General features: G+C 40.9%; 1 long non-coding RNA gene across 1 annotated transcript; it reads left to right on the top strand.

Annotated features, from left to right (window-relative positions):
• The first annotated feature begins 866 nt into the window (after positions 1 to 866).
• LOC146893876 (uncharacterized) lies at positions 867 to 13197 on the top strand. Its single transcript, XR_015002743.1, has 3 exons — positions 867 to 990; positions 10432 to 10535; positions 11786 to 13197. It is a non-coding gene; the product is annotated as an uncharacterized LOC146893876 (long non-coding RNA).
• The last annotated feature ends 3344 nt before the right edge of the window (positions 13198 to 16541 follow it).

The following is a 16541-nucleotide window of genomic DNA, read 5'->3' on the forward strand; positions in this document are numbered from 1 at the left end:
CTGATGCTGGCAATGGGAAGGTGCTGCATGCTTACTCATCCGGTCTGTTTTGTCATGTGCTGAAGTTTTCTCCCAAGGAGAGGATTACATTTGAATATATGGACCTTCCATTTCACAGTGTTGCATGGATCCAGCTGGTTCTGGAAGGCATACAGGGCTTCCGGCAAAGGAAAATAGGAGCCAATAGTGAAGAAGGGCGTGGGATTGACATAAATGGAAAGATCTTGTGACTGTTAGCAGTTCCTGAGAGCCCTTGCTCCCCTGGAGCAGGGTTCTAACATCACAGCCAGTTCCAGTCCCAGAGTTTCCACTAACTGATAGCATGGGGAAATAAAAGCTAGTCTCAACCATCAGAACTATGAGGTAATGAGATTGTGAAGGGTGTGGAAGTGTTTGGGAGTAGCAAGTGTGACCTCCAGGGTAAAAGAGAGATTGAAAATGCTAAGTCACAAGTGGCAAAAATAAAGCCAGCAAACCTCAGGCTTTGTGTCTCTGGCAACAGATGTTGTATATAAATGTTTACTGAACAGCTTCTGCCTTGCCACTCTTCAGTGTTCGTTGCTTAACACTATCCAATGTTGCTTGAAGAAAGCAAGCTCCTAGAAAAACCGATGTGCAGAAGGATGGCTAGGAAGGCCCTCTTCAGCCTTGAGCATGGGGAGGCTCTAGAGAGAAGACCTTGCTCTGCAGACAGCAGCCATTCAAAGTCTGGGTATTTGCTCAGTAGTTCAGCAGCTACCCTGACTAGGTATGCTTCTCTCTCAGCACCACACTTTTCTGTTTCTCCTGGTCACAGTTTGCAGACTGGTCGGACAAAGTAAATATTAGAGATGTGACTGTTCTCTTTGGACCCTTACGAAATCTCCGTGACTGCTGGGCAAATCAATGCAAATGAAACAACAGCATGGCACGGCATTGCTGGGTAGTAAATGCTCCAAATAAAGAAATTCCTCAAAATGAATTGGAGTCAACAGAAGACACATGGAATACGTGAGTATTAATCACAGTGATAGCTTAGTTCTCACAAAAAACGAAGGTAGGCAGAAGGTAGTGAAAGAGCTGTCTTCAAACTGAGAAGGAAGAAGGAAAAGATACCTCAGCTGTCAATTTCATGTCACAGTGAGATCTACCTAAAATGGTGTAAAAATATAAATCTTAGGTCAGCAAAACCAGAGAAAGGTAGAAAAAACATTCATGGTTAAGTCAGTGACTGGTACAACTGGACAAGAGGCAACAACGAAGGAAACAGAAATAACGGGTGTAAAGAAACAAAAGTACCTGAAGGCTGACCTGGTTGGGTAGTTATAAATTCTTAAAGAGACCGTACAAAATCGGAGGTCTGATTAACAGATCGTGGGTCTCAGGAGCCAGAGCTGATGAACAAATAGCAAGATCATGTCCATACTTTCTCAGAAAAGGAAAGTTTAAAACTCCAAGAGTTTTAAATCTAGTACTAAAAAAAATACTAAACTAAGTAGGAATGAATCTGTTGTAAGGTGTACAAAGACCTATATGTTGAAAGCCAGGGATGCTGTGGAGAGGGCACAGGGGCCTAATTTAGTGATTGTATTTATTTATTTGCTTGCTTATTTGGCTAGAAGGCTAAATATGATTATTATTTCTCTCAAAATATGATTCCGGTCAAAATTACATTGCAATTTCATAGACACTAGCAAGCTGACCCTAAAATCTACCTTGGAAAAGAATGCATTTAAGATCACAAAGTCATCATAATAAGGCAGTATGTTATCATAGACAAGGATTTATAAACCAGAAAAACGTGAGAGAGAATCCAGATTAAGTGATCTTTGACTGAGATGCCAGAGCAGACTAACAGAGAAAATGTTGTATTGTCTGCAACAACACAGCATATTGGCCTGGCCATCAGCCCAAGCTGAGAGTCATGGTGTGGCATGCATGGAATTCTGGATTCAACCCCCAGCACTGCAAGGAAAAGCATCAGAATCAGAAGGTCAAAGACATCTTTAGCCACACAGCTCATTCAAGGCCACTGGTACATAAGATCCTGCCTCAGAGAGAAGAGAAAGGAACGACTTGAAGCATACTTTCCATCAAAAATGTAGCTCAGGATGCTACAAGCCTAAGCGTAAGAGCTAATATTGCATAGGAAAGCACCACTGGGGCTTCACTGTAGGGATGCTTTTCTCCACATGATGTTCGGCCATAAATGCTGATAATCAGGTGGCAGACTGAACTTGTTAAAAATGAATGCCTCGGCTCATCAAAAGCAACTTTCTGAAATGAAATGACAAGGCACAAATTGAAAGAAATAATTTATAATTCTACATCTGGAAATGGGTTTATATTTCTAGTACATAATCAGTTCCTACAGTTCAATAATAAAGAGACAAGCTTTAAAACTTGTGAAGAAAAGACTAGGGCAGATTCCACATAAGAGAAGACATGCAGGGTTCAGTAATCGCAAGAAATGACACTTATCAAAGTTAGATATTAGAGAAATGCATATTGAATCCACTGTTAGATATAAATTAGACTGGATGATATACTAGTACAAAATAGACTGGCTAGACTACCAAAGACAGCTGGTATCAACCTTCAGGGAGAGTGTATAAGCAAGATGACTGATAGCATTCTTAGAAGGGATGTGATATAGAACAGGAAAACTGTAGGAAAATTTGTTATAATCTTTCATATACAGCAACTTTATAATCATGAATTTCTTCCCAGATTCTTTTTTTGTATTTACAAAATGAGTTATTTATTTATAAATGTATATATTATATACACATATGTACTCATATATATTGCCTTGAGAATTCTTGCAGAAATTTTTTATTTTGTTAACTTATTTAATTTTACATCTCAATCACAGTTTCCCTTCCCTCCTTTCTTTCAACTCTCTTCTAACACTTCCCCTCTGCCCCTCTCAATGCACCCCCTCTTTGAATTTATTCAGAAATGGGGAGGCTTTCCATGGGCATCAGCAAAACATGGAACATCAAGCTGCCATAAGACCAAGCACCTCCCCCTGTATTTTGGCTGGGCAAGACATCCAGCATGAGGAATAGGTTTCCAAGTGCCAGCCAAAGCGCCAGGGACAGCTCCTGCTCCTATTGCCAGGAGTTCCACAAATAGACCAAGTTATGTAATTGTCACATATTTGCAGAGGGCCTAGGTCAGTCCCATGCAGGCTCCCTGGTTGTCAGTTCAGACTCTGAGATAGCCCATGAACCAGGCTAACTGTTTCTGTGGGCTTCCCTGTGATGTCCCTGACACACCCCTGGCTCCTACCATCCCTCCACCCTCACCTCAGCAGGGCTCACCAAGCTTAGCCCAGTATGGAACTCTGAATTTGCCTTCATCAATCATTGGATGAAGGCTCTCTGATGACAACTGGGTTAGTCACCAATCCAATTATAGGGGACAGCCAGCTCAGTCTATGCATTCACTACTGCCAGGAGTCTTTCTTAGCTGGAGTCATCCTTGTAAACTCGTGGATCAGGCTTCTTCTCAGATTCTTTTTTGTTTGTTTGTTTGTTTGTTTTTTTCTTATTTATTTATTTATAAGAATTTCCACTTCCTCCCCTGCTCCCAGTACCCTCCTGCTCCCCCAACTCCCTCTCCTCCTCCCTCTCCAGTCCCAAGAGCTGTCAGGGTTTCCTGCCCTGTGGGAAGTCCAAGTTCCTCCCCCCTCCCTCCAGGTCCAGGAAGGTGAGCATCCAAACAGACCAGGATCCAAAAAAGCCAGTACATGCAGACGAAACAAGACCCAGTGCCATTGTCAATGGCTTCTCAGTCAGCACCCATGTCAGCCACATTCAGAGAATCCGGTTTGATCACATGCTCGTTCAGTCCCAGTCCAGCTGGCCTTGGTGAGCTCTCTTTCGATCAGTCCCCATGTATCAGTGGGTGAACGCACCCTTGCGGTCCTGACTTCCTTTTTCATGTTCTCCCTCCTTCTGCTCCTCATTTGGACCTTGGGGACTCAGTCCAGTGCTCCAATGTGGGTCTCCGTCTCTATCTCCATCCATCGTCGGATGAAGGTTCCCTCTGGTTCTGCCTTCCTTGCTCACGTTCTCCCTCCCTCTGCTTCTCATTTGGACCTAGGGAGTTAAGTCTAGTGTTCCAATGTGTGTCTCTGTCTCTATCTCCATCCATCGCCAGATGAAGGTTCTATGGTGACATGCAAAATATTCATCAGTATGGTTATGGGACAAGGCCAGTTCAGGCACCCTCTCCTCTGCTGCCCAGGGAACAATCTGGGGACCTCTCCTTGGGCCTGGGAACCCCTCCAGAATCAAGTCTCTTGCAAACCCTAAAATGGCTCCCTTAGTTGAGATATATACTTTCCTGCTCCCATAACCATCCTTCCTCCCTCCCCCCTCCCATTCCCCCAAGTCGTCCCCAATCCTCCCCCTCTCCCCTCTCCCTAACCATCTCTCCTTACTTCCACCCCCCCCCCCCCCGTGCACCCAAGTTTGCCTGGCAATCTTGTCTACTTCTAATATCCAGGAGGATAACTATATGATTTTCTTCAGGTTCACCTTATTTAGCTTCTCTAGGATCACGAATTATAGGCTCAAAGACCTTTAACTATGGCTAGAATCCACTTATGAGTGAGTACATACCATATTCCTCTTTTTGGGTCTGGGTTACCTCACTCATAAAGTGTTTTCTATTTCCATCCATTTGCATGCAAAATTCAAGATGTCATTGTTTTTTACCGCTATTCTTCTCAGATTCTTATCCCACAGAAATGTTCACATGACAAAAAGAGAGACTTGCTTAACATAGTTATGGTGTGGGAGGTCCTTCTGTATATTTGTTGCTTTTATGGGTTAATGAATAAAGAATCTGCCTTAGTCTGTGATAGGGTAGAGTAGAGATAGGGGGGGAAAACTAAACTGAATGCTGGAGAAAGGAGGCAGAGTCAGGAGTCGCAATGGAGCCCCCACAGGAGAAAGATGTGAACTGTCAGTTGAAACCTTGCTGGTAGGCCATGAGTCTCTTGGTAAAATATAAAATAATAGAATTGGGTTAATTTTAGATGTAAGAGCTAACTAGCAGTACACTTAAGCTAAATTGGCCAAACAATACTGCAAATAATATAGTCTCTGTGTGATTATTTTGGCAGTCTGGGTGGCTGGGAAATAAACAAATAGCCTCCCTTACAACATAGTTACAGATTGAGTCATGGTATCAAAAGTTCAAACAAATAAGAAAATGCAAAAAAAGCTTAAATCCACTTCAATGTCCATCAATTAAAAAGTAGGTAGGCAATAATGAATACAGCATGGGTAAAAAAAACTAAAAAGGGCAGACATAGAAGGGTCATGGTGTAAACTGTTTATATGGTGGTCAAAGACACATAAAACAGATGTAAGATAAAGGAAATAAAGAAAATAACACACTAGAGGGATGGCAAGAGAGTGGCACTCTGGGTGGCTGATGGACACATGGGAAGGGAGTGGCCAAAGGTTCTGAGACAGTCTTATTGTATCTTTACAGGCTATGGCTCAGTTGTATAGTACTTACTCAGCATGCTTGAAGCTCTAGGACAAAACCCTAGCGAACAAAACAAAGAACAAACAGTAGCAACAAAAACAAATGAACAAAGAAAACCCCCCAAACCCAGACATTAATTGGGCTGGCTCAGTAGGTAAAGGACCTACATGCACAAATCGTTCATCTGAGTTCTATCCCTAGAACCCATGTAAAGGCAGACTGGGAGCCAACTCCACAAAGGCATCTTCTGATCTCTATAAGCACACTGTAACATGCACGTTCTCACACATCAAAGATACATACACATATTGATCATCAACAAATTAAAAATTACAAACAAACCCCAAAAGGTATATGTGGTTACAGAACTTAAAGTACATTAAACTGCACATTTAAGACTTCTGGTTTTTAAGCAGGGTGGTGGTGGTGCATGCCTTTAATCCCGGCACTTGGGAGGCAGAGGCAGGAGGATCTCTATGAGTTTGAGGCCAGCCTCGTCTACAAGAGCTAGTTCCATGACAGACTCTAAAACTACAGTGAAACCCTGTCTCAAAAAAGCAAAAAGAAAAAAAAAAGACTTCTGGGTTTTAATGATATTAATATTCTAGTTATATAAAAATATAATGCAAAAATCAGAAGGTAAACAAAGCAAAACTATAAGCCATCTTCAAAGACACTGTAATGAGTGAGCTTTGAAAAAAACCTCACTCATCTTACCCATCTAGGGAGACTAGGACACCCCATGGTGGCAACCATCTCTCCATGGTGCCTACACCAGGTTATGAAGTAGCTAGGACATCAGGGCTTTAACTGTAATAACATATATATGACATGAGGTCTGTGAAATTTATTTATTAAGAAACAAGTCTAGAGCAAGTCCCCTGTGGTGTATGACAGACTCACTTTGTTTTGCTCCATACAGCCACTTTTCTAGTAGAAAACATGCTAAAAGGGATCTGGTAAACCAGGCCTAGAAGGTCAAAGACTGAAAGCCACTGTGCCTTGTAAACCTGCTGCTTCTGGCAGTTGTGGCGATGATGCAGAGCCATGGAGTATGGTCAGGGTATGAGAAGTCTATGGTAGTCAGCATTTAAATGGAACTGAAATTGCAAAGAAAAAGCTGAAAATTCCTAGTTCCTAGTCAAGTTCCTAGTCAGGGTTATACTGGCAACCTCCAAGACAATATAGACTATAACCATCACTTTTGGCCAACCACCAGGCCCTGTTGGTAAGACCCTACTGTTTGGTTGAAAATGAGACCCAATCCCCTGACACTCCTATATTCAAGGAGTCTGGGATGATTGATTGAAAGCATCATCCCAGCCCCTGGACCCTGGCATCCATTTCAAGCCCCTCTCCTGGGAGTTGCCTTGGTATGGACTCCACTTCTGGAAAAGCCCACCAAGCAGTGGCCCCTATACCCAGGAAGGGCCAAAAAGCCCGCCAAGCAGTGGATCACTCCCACAGGCTATTTTGGCTGCTGCCCATAAAAAAAAACACATGGTCTCTGGGTTTCGCGTGGTCTTCCCTGCTCTCTGCTCTCTCACCATGCTTTCCCAGCCACGAGGGAGTGCTGCATTAAACATGGGCATCTTTTATTTGGTTTAATTTGGTCTGATTGGAATTATTTGTGTCAGCGAAGAGGCTCGTCTTAAGAAATATACCTAACACCTGTTGCTGGAGTACCTTCCGCTGCTTCAGCCAATAGTCGCTGAAGCACGAGCCCACAGTGTTGCAGGAGCGCCTTCCGCTCCATCAGCCAATAGCTGCTGAAATACCAGCCCACTGGGGCGTGGTATATTTCTCTTTAAAAGAAGAGCGGCAAGCTCGGCTCGGCCTCTTGGTTCCGGCTCCTGCTCCAGTGACTAGGCTCCCTTCCTGACGGTTTATGGTATATGTAAGTTTTACCCCCCAAAATAAATACCCCTTTAAAACATAACTGGTGTGGGATTGATTCGCCATTAAACACCTACCACTGAAAATAGCACATAGCAGATACTTTGGTTACTGAATTTTATTAATCTCTCTCTCTCTCTCTCTCTCTGTCTCTCTCTCTCTCTCTCTGTGTGTGTGTGTGTGTGTGTGTGTGTGTGAATCCAGGACAGAAGTTTGTTCTCTTCCTACATGTGGGTCCTAGGTATTGTGCCTTTGTCCACTGAGACATCTCCCTAGCCCTAGGATTAACTTTAAATTTGCATACTCCAAGACAGTTCAAATAAAGGTACTAGGCCTCTTGTTACTTTTCTGACCTATTGTGTTGTGAGTTTTCTTTTTGTTGTTGTTTTTTTTTTCAGAAAAATCCGAAATCCATCTGCAAATTTGCCTCCTTCTGAGGATGGGTTGTCTTCTCTCTTGCACAAAAATCAATGCACATCCTACCTTCTCATTTCCACATTTCGTCCTTCTTACTAAATCCTGCTGGATATCCTCAGACTGGCTATTTTATAGAAGGAACAAGAAGGCATTTGTATGAAGACAGTCATTTTCCTCACCAGTACAACTCAGAGTCACATACAGTTGCAAAGCTCTTATGCTTTCTGCTATGGTTGAATATTTACAAACTACCAAAATTCATGAGTTGAAATTCTAAACCTCAAGTGATACTGTTAAGAGAGATTTGAGGAACTGACTTTTCATTAGAGTGGAATTCTCTGTAGCAGTTACCTTTCTTACTATTAAGAAGAAACTCCAACAAAAGCAATTTAAGTAGAGTTCTCTTGGCTCATAGTTTGAGTGTAAAGCCCATCTCGGTAGGAAAGACTTTGGGAATAGAAGGCATCTAGGCACGATGTATCCAAAGTCAGAAAGCAAGAAGAGACTAGCAATTTCTCATTTCTTTTTTATTCAGTGCAGAATCCCAGCCTGTGGGCTGGTGTCACCCATATTCATGGTGGATTTTCCCTCCCCAGTTAAACTTCTCTGGAAGCAAACATACCCAGAAGCAATGTATAATCCAGTCAAAGTTGACAGTGAAAGTTACACTCTCATGATCAATATTAGTTTCCTTGTATGTACCCTAGAGTGTAAGTCAGCCCCTTCCATCATGATCATGTGAGGAAACAACATAATGGTGCCCCCTCTAAAACAGAAAACAGGTATTCAACAGATGCCCTGTATGTTGGCACTTGGACTCTGGAAGTCTCAGGTTCCAGACCTGTGAGAAAGAATTTTCTGAAAACTAAGGTATCTTCATATGATCACATAGACATTTGGAAGCTGTCTAATTAGAACAAATTGTACCAATTTGAAGAAGAAAAGGCAGTATTATTGAGCAGAGGCATCAAATAAACAGAATAATACATGATCACCACAGACAGGTAGTCTTTTAGGGACTGTATCAGTTTTCGTTATTGAATTATACACCAAATGTTAAAAGGGTAAGGAGTCTGGCTCAAGGTGATCTCAATGATAAAAGTTGAGTATGGTAAAACTGAAGCCCAGACCTCAGATATTTCTTAGTGATAAAAGGGGCAACATGGAGTCTACACGCTTTGCTTTGTTTCAAATTCTGCTGTATTAAATATCACACAGCCTAGGAGTCAAATGCTTATTCACTTGGAGCTTTTTGGCTTAGACTCCATTGTAATTAGACTTAAGGAGTGCCATAACTATCCATGCCCACTGGGTACTATTAAATGCTGCACAGCATTATGGAAATTCAGATTTCCCTAGCTAGAAGTCATCTTTGCTGGCGGGTTGAAATATAATCTCTTAGCCTGATACTTAAGCCCATCGTTATTAGACCAGAACGCTTAGCTCTTTTCTCCAGGATTTCTAAGAGGAGAGAATGCTAGTTACTCTCCAGGGGAATGAGGGTTAGAGGGGACATGTCTGACCTCTCTCTTTTAACTCTTTTCACCTCTTCTTCTCCTGACAGATACACTTGCCTGGAGTCACAGTATCTGAACTCCTGAGCAGGCTGCCCTTTCTGACAGCCTTATGAGGCCTGCATGTCCAACTGAGTGGTTAGGTCAAGGCCTAAGTATTCCTGGGGACAAGAAAAACTCATTTTGGTTTTTACTGCAGTGTTTGCCAGAGACCTCTGCACTAGAAATCATGGAGAACTTGCAGAACTCTATGAGGCCGATGCTATTCTCTCTATTGTCCAGTATCAACACCCATTGGCTTTAGAGATCAGAAAGTGGAAAAGGTGGGAAGACAGAGTGGTTAATGTTCTAAAGCCCATATACCCCCTCCACGACACCCGTTCATGTATTTTGACATTATAGCTTTAAAATAATTTGTCATCTTAAATCATAGGATGTATTTTATGTTCTGGAATCTCTGTAGTCCATTCCTGAAATGGCTTTAGGTGTCACCAAGTGGGTGTATTAGTTTCCCATGGCTGTAGCAATGAAGTGTCTAAAGTGTCTGGAAATAACATCTACTCACAAGGTCTTGACACTTGGGGTTTGAGGTGAAGGTGGCAGAGTCAAGTCCCTCTAAAACTCCAGGCAGGTCCTTTGTCATCTTCTGGTAGATTCTCTCTGTACAAAACTCTGCAGGGCTCCTCTACTTGTAATGTATCATTTTAGGATGACTTATATAGTGATATTTTATTTATGTCTTAATAAATAAATGTTGCCTGACGATCAGAAGGGCAAAGCTAAGTCACTAGAGGTCAGGCAGTGGTGGCACACACCTTTAATCCCAGGATTTGGGAAACAGAGGTGAATACATCTCTGTGAGTTCAAGACCACCCTGGACTACAAAATGCAGAAGCAAATCCAGGTAGTTTAGTGCCTCACACCCTTAATTCCAGTACTAAAATAGAAGAGAGAAGCTTAGTCTGTGATCGCTCAGTCTGAGTAGAGGTAAAAATTTCTCTAGTGGCTTAACTGCTTTCCTTTTCTGGTTTTCTGGTTGAACCCCAATACCTGACTCTGGTTTTTGTTGTTGTTGTTGTTGTTGTTTTGTTTTGTTTTTTTATTATTTGTACTACAGGCTTACACAGCTGCTATGACCTGTTCACAACTTGTTGGACATCCCTTAAGCTCCTGTTCTGATCCTGGTCGTTGCCCTAGCTTCTGAGTATGGACCATCTGAAGGTCAGCCGCAATTTCCCTTTTTTCCTGCCTTCTTCTCCAGGCCTCCAGCTAACCTTTTAAAATCTGCCTCACATCCTCATCAGTTCAGACTTTATCTTAGGCCCAAACCACTTCCTTGAGTTCAGGGCTTCTCTGTTCATTTGTTTAATTGATTTTAAATGAAATATATCCAATAAAGAATTTTGTCTGCTCCCAGGAACTTTTATGAATACCTCCCTTTCAGCCCTCAGCAAATCCTAACAACTTTACTTTCAAAACATCTCAGCCTGAACTCTTTGTGGGCTTCTCATTATTTATATTCTGTTCTTCTATAATCTTCTTAAGATTTTTAACCAATTGAGAGGTCACACTTTCCTTCTCACTGAAAGATCACCACCACCATAATTACAATTTCAAATACCACTCCCTTAAAAGTGATGACAATTGTCTGTTATCATATATTATTATTATGCCTCTCATTAACATTTTGCTTATAAGTATAGATGGTTTACGTGTTTATACATTTACTTTGTTGGGTGTATTTTCCTGTTAGAGTGATGTTTTTATTAGGGCTTGTGGTCTTGTGTTAGTGACCCTCTATTATATTAAACACTGTCTGGGACATAGCTACAGTTCAGTAAATAGACCTTGAACAAATACAGATCTTTCTTTTCTTCTTGGGAAACCAAGTCCTACTCATGCTCTGGGGCCGTGTGTGTCTATTCACATTTTCCTAAAGACATTTTAAATATCTGCAGCTAATCCTGTTCAAATGGTATCCACATGGACATTGATCATGTATGTTTACTATATATGTCCTGGATTCACATAGTATATTCATTCATTGTTTCTAATCAATAATAGGTTTTCTTTGAGTTTTCAATAAAGGTTTCACAGAGAATAAATAGATTCTTGCTACCATCCTAAAGAAAGAAAAATTTCATTTCTAATGCTATGAAGAAAGTTATTTCCAAAAGCAGCAAGCATCCTGTAGAAGGCTTTATAGTGGGTAAATGAGGTTCAGAAAAAAAAATCATGGTCTTTGACTCCACTTTTCTGTCTGTGAACTGTTTTACCCCGTGGGTCATCACCCACAATCTAACATAAGGGAGTAGGCTGCCTGTACGCACTGTCCCAGAGTGCTTTGCATTCTATATGAGAGATACTGACGTACCTTACAAAGTGGGAACAAAAGGTGATAGATTCAGTACAGCTAAATCAAAACCTCACACTGCTTGCAGGGGTGACTTTATGATTCTTTTCCCTCGTAGCCTTCATGGTCATGAGAAGAAATAGAATTCCAAGCATCAAGTGTGGCATAGAAGACAAGGCTGAAGCTGCCAGCATCAAGTCACTCAAATAGAACCAAACAACACAAACCACAAAAATGAAAGTCCCAGAAGATGAGAAGTTTCAACAGCAAGGAAGTACAATAATAGAAATGTTGAAGGCAGGAAGCTTTGTATTAAAACAAAATCTAGTCCCTAAAACCCCTTTGCAATATAAGACCACACAAGCACTGAATATGTTCTGGGTAATGGGGTAAGGGTATATACCCTAGTTTCCCCTCAAATACTTTGCACCAAACTTTCTTCTTATTACCATATATTCTTTCCTACTTCTAGTTATTAGTTTGATCTAATCAGAAATCAATTCTCTAGCTAGTTTCTAAAACTAGTGCAGTTTAGCTGCATCTTGTGGCTTCATTAAAGACACTCTGACATGATAAAGATGCATTGCTAAGGATGGGAGTCACCCAATTTTTTAAAACCCACAAACACACAATGTGGGTGTGAGAGTGGCCAGTCTGCATGATGTAGATGTGAAGAATGCTTACTTGTTCATCACATTTGGTTGTTTACTTATTCATCTCATTTCTTTTAATTCACTTTTCAAAAATGTCTGTGAATGTGTGTGTGCAGGTTTGTTTATATTAGTGTAAGTGCCAGTGTGCCCTACCACATATGTGGAAGTCAGAGGAACATACTGGGGACACGTCTTCAGTTTATCCATTATTGCACACAGGGACTCTTGCTATTCCCTGCAGGGCACACCAAGCAAGCTGGCCTGTGAGCTTTGAAGATTTCCTATCTCCAGGCTCCCATTTAATTTGCTGTAGGAGCATTGGAACTAAGGTGTGAGCTGCCATTCCTGTTTTATGTAGGCTCTGGAGATCTGAACTCAGTTTTTTAAGCTTGTGCGGTGGACACTTTGTGCTGGGATTGAAGGCATGCTCCACTTCCACCAAGTTCCTCTAATTCAATTTTTAAGGTGATGTATGTTAAAAAGTCAGATGGTACAAGAGAGAAAAAAGGGCAAGTCTACCCTTCCCTCTTCAGTAGCAATCTGTACCCACCTTTACAAAACAGCCAGGGTGGTCAACATCTTGCAGGCATACATTCTGCATTTCACACATATAAAGACCATACAGATTCAGGTTTTAACTTTTTCTTCCCAAATGGAGACAGAGTGAAAACAAGATTCTCCATCTATCTTTTCCCATTTGTTACATACAATAGACTGTACCAGTTTGGCACAAAGTGCTGCCTTGTCCTTTTTCAACAGCTGCCTGATGTGAAATGAAGGGCGGGTTGTGATTTGATTTGCTCCGTTTTATATTAATGGAGATTTAGACTATTATATTCAATGTGATGCTATTAAAAAAAACCAACAACATCTCTAAGTGCTTTGGGATGTATATCATTTCACATATAGGCAGGATTATCTTCAGAATAACTTTTTAAAAGTGTAGCTGCTGACTCAAAACTTCCCGGAGGTTTAATTTACTATGAATTGTTATCCATGTTTCCTTGAAGTTTTTGATGCAAGTGTCTTATCATCAATGAGTCCAAACACTTTCCATGTGCGGGCATTATCAAATGATGACATCTCTGCGAACAAAGCAGGTTTAAGATTACATTCTCTGAAGTTTTGCTTTGCTTGAATCCACTTGGGAGTTGTTTCCACAGTGACTGACCTCATTGGATTCTCTCAGTACACCCCCGCCCTGCACACCACTAACTCTCTTTTCTGCTCTGGGTGAGTTTTTTCTATTTCTCACGGAGGTGTAGGAGATCCACTCATGGTGAGATATTAGCCATTAAGTCCAAAGGCTTTCAGGATGCAATCTGGACATATCTTTCCTGGTGTGTCACTTGCACCCAAGCTTCTGTCTGTGCGATTACGTTCTCACGTACAACTTAGAATTTGCATGTATGCAGTCAAATATTTATACTGAATAAGGTTTAAAGGGAGGAAGACGGTGTCAGTGGTTGCTACTGACAAATAGGTGATTGATAGATGGAACATCAGAGAAAGTAATGGGGATTAGTTACTGGGCAATGGAACAGAAGATTGAAATGTAGGCAGGAAGCAGAGCGATCATAGGTGGAGTAATTAGACAAATATGGGCAGTATCAAGGGTAAAGTATTACCACAACGGTAGTAACTGGAAGGAGGTAGAAGACTAGCAATATATACCAAGTAGAGGAATGGGAAGAAACAGGTGTCAATGAACTTTCCAAATGCATATTGATGTGTCACATGTATTGGTTAGAAGGTCTGAGTATGGCTAGGACAAGGCTAACATATCAGGAAAGGACATAGTAAATGTTCAGCTGCAAGGAAAAAAATCAGAGGTGGAGAGAGGGGCCGACTAGTTCATCACAATGCTTTAATCCTAAAGTGGGATAGCTGGGTAGCACTGTAGTTAAAAGACTGTCCAGAGCATTAACAGAAAGATCTGTCCCAGAATTCTCTCCCATTCTCTAATCCTCAACATTCCCATTTGTGAAATTAGTCTGTTCAGCTCAATTAATGATATAAACTCTTACAACTTTAATATTTCATGAGTCTGCACCGCCCTGTACAGTATCCCTGCAAATGGGAATTTTCTCTTTCAGAGTCACAGTGTATATGCACTGGAAACTCTGGCATACTCTCCAATGTCTCAGAGGGAGTAGACCAGTTCTCCTGGTTGGCATAATGCCATCTTCCAGGGGAGCCTTTGAAATATTGACAGCCAAATTGGATCAAGGCCCAGATTTAAAAGAAATCAAAAGCCCAGCCTTAAATAAAAACCAGCTGGAAATACAACTATTAAAAAAGACGTGGAGGAGGGAGCACATTCTGTAGGCTTGGACCTTATTACACAGTTAAAATGCAAACACTAGAGGCCAAGAAGCAGCTTTCTGTAGACTATTAATAGGAGAGTTTGGGCAATCATCTTGATTTGTGTAATGAGAACCTGCTGTTTCAACATGTTTAGTCTCATTAACCATGAGTAAGAAGAGGTGTCTTTTATCTTATGGTTGACAGAACTGTGGCATCTTTTTTCCCTGATAGAACATGGAGATGGAATTGGACAACTCCTTCCACGCCATCTGAGTTAATTTTCAGATCAACCTTCAAAGGTGAGTGAATTATGCTCTTACTGGCTGACTGTATTTCCCAGGGTCTCAAGACACTTAAAAAGTATATATATACTTTTATATATATATGTATGTATGTATATATACAACTGACCTGAAACCCTTACAGCTAGAGATCTCAAAACAAGACTGATATTTGGGTTGGAGTCATAGCACTACAGCTGAATGTACATGATCATATTTACAAAGTATGTAGGGCAAGGCAGGGACTCTCAGACTCAGTAGTACTAATGAATACTACTAGGGATGGATCATTCTTTGTTCCCAAGGATGTTTAACTGTGTCCCTGGATTGGTTAGGAGCACCTTCTCACTCTGTGGCAGAAACCAAAACTTCTTCAGACATGTCAACTCTCCATTCCCTCAACTGGAGCAAAATCCCTTCGTTACAATGAAATGTTTTTGCTCTGTAGAAATTATGCTCAGGAATAAAAAACTTAGAAATTATTCACAAAATTCTACATTGTACATGATTATTGCCCAAATTATGCAAATAATTTTTAAGTGTGTTTGTTTTTATTTTATGTGTGGATGTCTTGTGGCATGTTTATCTGTGCATCATGTGTGAGTTTATAGCCCATGCTAGTATTAGGAGGCCTTCTGGTCCACCAGAAATGGAGTTGTAGGTAGTTGTGAGCCACCATGTAGGTACTAGGACCTAGGTCCTGTGTAGGAGTGTCCGGTGTTCTTAACCACTGTCCATCTCTCCGGCACATACAGATAATACATTTTTTTATAATACTTGGTATTTATTAATTAAAAGTTGTATACATTTTGATTTAATATCCATTCACCATTATCCCCTTCTAATTCCTGTAGTAGGCTTTCTTGTGGGCCTCAACCTGCTCCCAAATCATGTCACGAAGATTTAATTATGAATTAGCTGTGAATGTTTGGCATTATGTTTGTTTCATAAGCTCTTTTACTTAAATTGCCCTGCTTCTTTTTATAGGTTATTTATTTTTGTTTGTTTGTTTATTTATTTATTTATTGTTTTTGTTCAGCTGTCTTTCTTCATTCCCCTGCCTTCCTCCCCCATTCCCTTCTACCCTTCCCATGATCTCATGCTCCTAATTTCCTCAGGAGATCTTATCTTTTTCTACATTTCATGTAGATTAGAGCCATGTATGTCTCTCTTAGGGTCCTCTTTGTTGTCTAGGTTCTCTGGGATTGTCGATTGTAGGCTGTGTTTTTTTTTTCTTTATGTCTAAAAGCCACTTATAAATGAGTACATATGCATCTGGGTTACCAATATGATGTTTTCTAGATCCATCCATTTGCCCACAAATTTAAAAAAGTCATTACTTTTTTCCCCACTGTGTAGTACTCCGTTGTGTAAATGTATCACATCTTCTTTATCCATTCTTTGGTCAAGGGACATTTAGGTTGTTTTCAAGATCTGGCTATGACTAATAATGCTGCTATGAACATACTTGAGCAATGTCCTTGTGGTATGATTGAACATCCTTTGGATATATACCCAAAAGCGGTATTGCTGGGTCTTGAGGTAGGTTGTTTCCTAATTTCCTGAGAAATCGCCATACCGACTTCCAAAGAAGTTGTACCAATTTGCACTCCCACCAGCAATGCAGGAGTGT

This window comes from Myodes glareolus, chromosome 8 (assembly GCF_982192425.1).
Source record: "Myodes glareolus chromosome 8, mMyoGla1.1, whole genome shotgun sequence".
In the NCBI taxonomy this organism is placed as follows: Eukaryota; Metazoa; Chordata; class Mammalia; order Rodentia; family Cricetidae; genus Myodes; species Myodes glareolus.